The sequence below is a fragment of the Haliotis cracherodii genome, unplaced genomic scaffold, assembly GCF_022045235.1.
Source record: "Haliotis cracherodii isolate W230 unplaced genomic scaffold, xgHalCrac1.p SCAF_10, whole genome shotgun sequence".
Taxonomy (NCBI): domain Eukaryota; kingdom Metazoa; phylum Mollusca; class Gastropoda; order Lepetellida; family Haliotidae; genus Haliotis; species Haliotis cracherodii.
This window is the reverse complement of record NW_027266265.1, coordinates 31,274,255-31,280,754: the sequence shown is the minus strand read 5'-3', so window position 1 is coordinate 31,280,754 and position 6,500 is coordinate 31,274,255. Positions and strand designations below refer to the sequence as shown.

At 38.5% G+C, this 6,500-nt stretch overlaps 1 long non-coding RNA gene across 1 annotated transcript; it reads left to right on the top strand.

Annotated features, from left to right (window-relative positions):
- The first annotated feature begins 1,140 nt into the window (after positions 1 to 1,140).
- On the top strand, positions 1,141 to 6,203 carry LOC139449040 (uncharacterized). Its single transcript, XR_011652102.1, has 5 exons — positions 1,141 to 1,182; positions 3,168 to 3,204; positions 3,898 to 4,037; positions 4,817 to 4,935; positions 5,673 to 6,203. It is a non-coding gene; the product is annotated as an uncharacterized lncRNA (long non-coding RNA).
- Positions 6,204 to 6,500: the final 297 nt, after the last annotated feature.

The following is a 6,500-nucleotide window of genomic DNA, read 5'->3' as shown; positions in this document are numbered from 1 at the left end:
TGGTTAATGCGTTCGCTCGTCACACGCCGAAGACCCGGGTTCGATTCCCGACATGGGTACAATGTGTGAAGCCCATTTCTGGTGTCCCCCGCCGTGATATTGCTGGAATATTGCTAAAAGGCGCCGTAAAACCATACACACTCACTCACTTACTAACTACATGTAGTGTTAATAGTATTTATGTTGAAACCCATCTTTTTTTAATTTATGTATGAGGCCAGCAGGCATATTTATCAGATGAAATCTAAGAGCCAGTTGTACGATTACAATGTACGGAATCACCATCAAACAGTAACGATGCCAAATGTTCGGGAAAACGTGAGCGCATTCTGCCCCACCGGAGATACACATCATAAACACACGTTTTCCCCTGAACAAACACGGCAATCTTTGGTACAAGTCAAAATAGAGAATTGAATCAGACATAATTTTTGTCTCTGATGTCCCCACATGTCTTCCATAAAACGTTTTGACAACTGTATACTGTAGTCATCTATGTTTAATTAATTGAGTGGTGTACAAATTTCGTGGTGTGATTCATTTCCAAATCACGAATTCATATCCATATACTAGTATCAGATGGATGGAATGAAAGGGATAAGAGAAAAACATTTACTTGAAAAATATAATTTTCTACATACATTAACTACCCACAAAAAAAATTGTGCATACCAAATATGTAAATTAAATGTAGGCTTGAAATAGGTAATAAAGAGAGACAAAAACACGATATAAAACGTCTAAGGGACCGACCATTTGATACTGTGGCCCCTTGGAGAATTTGTACAAGACTAAATAGATTTTTGTGCGTATTTTCACCGGCTGACAATAGTATGAAGCATAAACACAGATCATTGTTCTCAGTATGGTGTTTTGTATTTTGTATAAAGATAATTATATTTATTCTGTTTTATTTATTTTTAACATTACTACATTGTTGCGTTTTCTCTCACTTAACAACACTGAGCAAAGTCGTGTCCGGGTTCAGCTCAAGAATACATGGTAATGATATGATAAATGCAACCAATAACTACCTGTGTGGGCGGACACGTCGATATTTTCTATTGGACGAGCAGGCGTAGCTTTACGGATCTAGTTGACTATATATGGCTCCGATTGCACAACTTCTTCACTCCAGCCCTGGACCAGACACAGAAGACAACGACGGTCATCTCCAAAACGGTAATGTTTATATTTCCATTTTGCCGCTTTTCGAAATTGGGGAAATTTCTCTATAATATTGGCTTCTTGACATTGGTTTTAATTCTTTTACGATTGTCTTGTAATGTGTGAGTATTGAGTAGCCGTATTGTTTTACGCCGCCTTTAGTAATATTCCAGTGTAATCATCAAACGTTCCCAGAGAACACACGCAGGTCACTGCTGTAAACAACACGCATCTTCATTCCATAACTGTACAACTCCAACTGTCCTAACGGTCGAACTGCTCTCTCCTTCATTTTATTCTTACCTTGAACCCGCTTACCTAGGAAGGCATGCATCCCCTTCGTCACTCTCTTACCCAGAGTTCCTTGCGGCCGGCAGCCAGCCTAGTACCTCTGCCCACAGCATAATAATAATAATAATAATAATAATAATAATAATATATCAAGTCGGCCCAGACTCAGAACTGCTCAGAACCAGTCACTTCCCACTCGAAACCGTCAAAGTGCGATTTTGCATCAAAATGTTAAATATGAAATGCAGATTATGTAATGAAGTTAATTAGACTGCCCAACACATTGTCAGTGGATTGTGCTTTGGCACAAACACAGTATCTTAAACGACATGATGCTCGATCATTTTATTACCGTCTTCGCCATGCTTGTTGTTTTGACACAGAGGTCATGGTACGACCAGGAATATGTAGAGGGCATCATGGAAAATGATACATACAAAATTCTTTGGAATAGGCCCGTATACAACCTTAGACGTATCCAGGCCAACAAGCCTGATCTTGATCCAACGAAATCATTTATATCATTGAATTGTCTGTCCCCTCTGACACTAATGTGACCTCGCTTTCGAAATGTCACGCTTGCATTCCAAGTACCAAGTTGTCCGACTCCACATTGTTCTCTGTGCCTTAGGTTTGGTACCTCCCAATCTATTGACTGACATTGGGACAGTACCGGGTTTGCTACCATGAATACAGCCCTTCTGACAATCTGGGTAATGCAGAAGGCTTGAGTGTTGGGGAGTCTTCACATTCTCCGAAAAGTTCTGGGTGGGTTTGACTTGGCAGCGCTTCCTGGGAGAAGTCCCATTCGCTACCCGGGCTGCTTGTAGAGGGGGCAAGGGCCCTGAGCTGATGATGAGCCTAACCAGCCTGACTGTGCCAGGATCACCCAAACCCTCTTTGCTGTATTTTGTATTTTAATCTGTAAATAATAATAATAATAAACTCGCCAAAAAAATCGTACCCAAGCTCCTTCCCAGCGCGTGACACCTTCGTTACCCTTTCGGTAACATCGCTGCCACCAGTGGGGGAGCGGTCGTTACAAGAATCTTGACATGTGCTCTCTAACCCCAAATGTAGTAATGTTTATACTTTTGTTTATGTCTTTGGGAATGTCATCATAGCAAACCTTGAAAATGTTTATGACTGACTAGATTTTGCAGAAGAATTTTTAGTTTGTCTAATCAGATTGGTTTGAGATTTTCTAGCAATATGCCTATATTGTTGGATGTTTGTTGGGAAATAAACGCATCAGCCATATATGTTCCCGATAAGAACGTGACACGTGTTGTAGATTTTACATGTCACATAAGTCAAGTGTTAAAAAATATGAAAATGGTCATCGTGTTTTTCAAGCCCTATCGTTTTGTAATGTATGTAACTAAGGCTACGTAAAGCTGGCTCTCACTGTCCACATTATGCGAATACTAGGACATGTTATTGGACCCCATTCTTTTATATACATGAAGATGTGGGGAAATAGTGAGTGAGTAGTGAGTTGGGTTTAACGCAGATTTGAATGGTATTCCGATTATATCACAGCCCCCCGCCCCCCTTCACACACACACACACACACACACACACACACACATCCCCCTACCCCACCCTCCTGTGGCAACTCGCGCTCCGTGTGCAGAATATTTTCAAATACATGATCTTTCAATATCACGACTTCGTTACTCTGTTAAATTGATACATATCTTTTTCAGGTAGCTGCTGTTTCTTCAACAAGCTGCAAGAACAATGGTATGTTTATAAGTGATTAGTTTAGTTTACAGGCAAATATAAAAAGGACAAACTCACTGATTTCCACATATTTCAGATAATGGGCCGACTGTTTGATATTCGTTGGTAGTCGGTGGTGATTAGGACTGTGATCTTTCTGAAAAAAATGTTCTAGAAAATACTGCAACCAAGTCATGGGGCCTCAGGTTTACCTAAAAATCATGTTAGATGGACATACTGCGTGTCCCCTTGCAAAGAATTTGTTGTGAAAATAAATTTATCTGCTGCTCCTTCAGAGAAAATAATGTTTTAAGCCTTTGAAAAAAATACCCGTCTGTAACAAAAATCCCAGTCAGATTGGCTGATGTGGGAAATTGTTTTATCAAGTTTTATTTATAATTTTAAATACTGTAATTTTGATTATTCTTAAAAGTATTTCTCATGTATAGTACAGTCATTTGATTACCTATATCTCGGCGGACTAAAGAAAATAACACTCTTGTTTGATAGTGGCTATAATTGAAACAAATAAGAAAAACTTATTCGATCGTGGTATACGGGTAACATACTTGTGTTTTGACCTTAAGTTTGCAGTGCCACATTTGTAATTGTTTGGTCACATCCAATTTCAAGTGAATACATGTACTTTCTTTTGTCTGGCAGTTTTTATGTGGCAACGTCCCAGCGTGAGTATTATCCAAGATTATTTTCCAGGCAAGCTGGTGCAACTCTCCCAAGGTGACCCTCTACGAGAAACAATGTTTTACCGGTAAATGTCTGCAAGTCTTCGAGGATCTCCCTACATTGGGAGGGTTTGACAACTCGGTTTCCTCGGCCATTGTACACGAGGGAGAGTAAGTACATATATGATCAATACAAAAGTGAATGTTCTTATGAAGTACTATATGACCTTTTCAGAAGAATAACTTCACCCTTTTGCTTTGAATACCTATTTTAGACGCAATATGTTTCGAAAGATTTAAACAGGAATTAAATTCAGTGGCAATATTTTTTTAATTCATTCTTTCAAATTCAAATTATTCGCAGTACGTTTTGAGTTTTGTTGCTTACTAATTGTTTTATGTTCTTTTTAAAAGATAACCTTCCTTTTCTTGATTATCTATCTATAAGACCCAATACGTTTTCGAAAGATTAAAACAAATAAATTAAATTACAATTTCATAATTTCAAATTCTGCCCAGTATTCGTTTTGTATTTCTTTGGTGACACAATGCAACGTCCAATAAGAGATGAACAACAGTTTGAAAGGCATAGAGTAATGGAGGCATAGAGCTTGTCGTTGTCCAGAGATTTTGCTTTGTTGTGTACAAATTTGATCAAACAAATTTACCAAATTGATTGTCCGTCCCGACGAATTCCTTCAAACTTAACATAACTTGACACGTGATTCGGTTTTTCGAAGCAATTTTGTTTGTCCCCAAATGAACAAAATTGCCTTGATCAGTACATATAGAAATGTTGATATGTGGATCTTGGTGCATCGCCATCAATGTCAAAACTAGAATTCATTGTTTCTATTTATATCATTTTTATTCATAGCTACTCATTTTGTCAACATTAGAAATGCACAGAAACCACATTTATTTCAATGTTTTAATGTTTATGCTTTCAGTTGGGGCCTTTACAGTGAGATCAAATATTCCGGGAAGCGGATGATAATATCTGAGGGACAGAGCTACTCTTCTCTTCCTGGTTTGAACAACACTGCATCCTCCATCGCTAAACTTTAAGGTATTAATCTTCGCCTTTTATGAGAGAGCTTTTGAAGCCAGTTTAATGACTGTCATGATGACCTAGTGAGACACCTGAGAGGCCAATTATCTGATAGCTGGTGTTGGCTGGGGTGGAACTGGGATGTTTTCGACACAGATGTGATTTGTCCTCAGCTTTACCACACACACACACACACACACACACACACACACACACACACACACACACAGAGGCACACACTTGACCGCTTTGGGGAAACCTACCAGCTGCAATGTAGAAATTGTGTTCACATTCTAAACACAAACTTATACACGTTTCTTGTCCCATAATTTTGACATGTTATGGTCTTAACATGTTTAGGATTGTTCAACAGTTAAACGTGTTTAGGGTCTAATTTTTTATACCACATTCTCAACATGTTTATGCTTTAAAATATATTCATGTTTTAACTCTGAACATGTTTATATTATGGGGACGTTTTGTTCAGGTGGCCTTTTTGGCTGTGAGACAATACCTCATGGGTTGTGTATTCCGTGTGGGATTTAAACACATTCATAATCATGTTTAGATCTAAACATGTCTTGTCTGTGTTTATATCCTAAACACATTTTTTACAGTGGACATATGGTGCTTTTAATCCAGTTAGAATCTGGTATTCCAACCCTGAACATATGAACACAACTCAGCGCAGCGATTTGCGGCGTCTCGGTCCCAACTATTCAGATTTTTTTATTCTTTGTAATATCTCTCCACAGATGAAGACAACACAAAGCAGCAGCTCTTTCATAGATGGAAGACTCGTGGATATAACAACTTGTTTACTATTCTCCTAAGCACCAACACTCGTAGTGAGCCAGTCCATCAATGCTGTATGTAATAAAGTCCCTTTATCTCTGACACGTGTATCACCTTGTAGCCAGTTCTGTTGAAACACTACTACTATTCTCCTAAGCACCTACACTCGTAGTTCGCCAGTCCATCAATGCTGTATGTAATAAAGTCCCTTTATCTCTGACACGTGTATCACCTTGTAGCCACTTCTATTGAAACAAGTACAGCTGGAAGGCAAAAGAAAATATTATATTGTTAAATTGGAAGAATTGTTCCAAAAATATCCTGTAATACTTCATGCTTCAAAACTACACGCCATGTAGGTATTTTAATAGGAGCGGCGACGCAGATGTCTAAAAAACATGGACTGTTAAAGTAACTTTGACCTTTTATTGATAATGAAACAGAAAAATGAACAAACGTGTAAATGCTTGGATTTATAGTTGCGAGATCAGTTGTGCCATTAAACGTCAATAAAAGATTTTTAAAAAAGTCTGGTGTTTTTCCTTCTGTGTATTCTTTAGTTCATTAGGGGCGGTGGGTAGTCTAGTGGTTAAAGTGTTCGCTCGTCACGCCGAATAACCGGGTTTGATTCCCGACATGGGTCCAATGTGTGAAGCCCATTTCTGATGCCCCCTGACCTGATATTGCTGGAATATTGCTAAAGCGGCGTAAAACCATACTCACTCACCCACTTTAGTTTATTAACTGGTTGCATGAAATATCGTGTGTACAAAACTGGTTTATAAAAA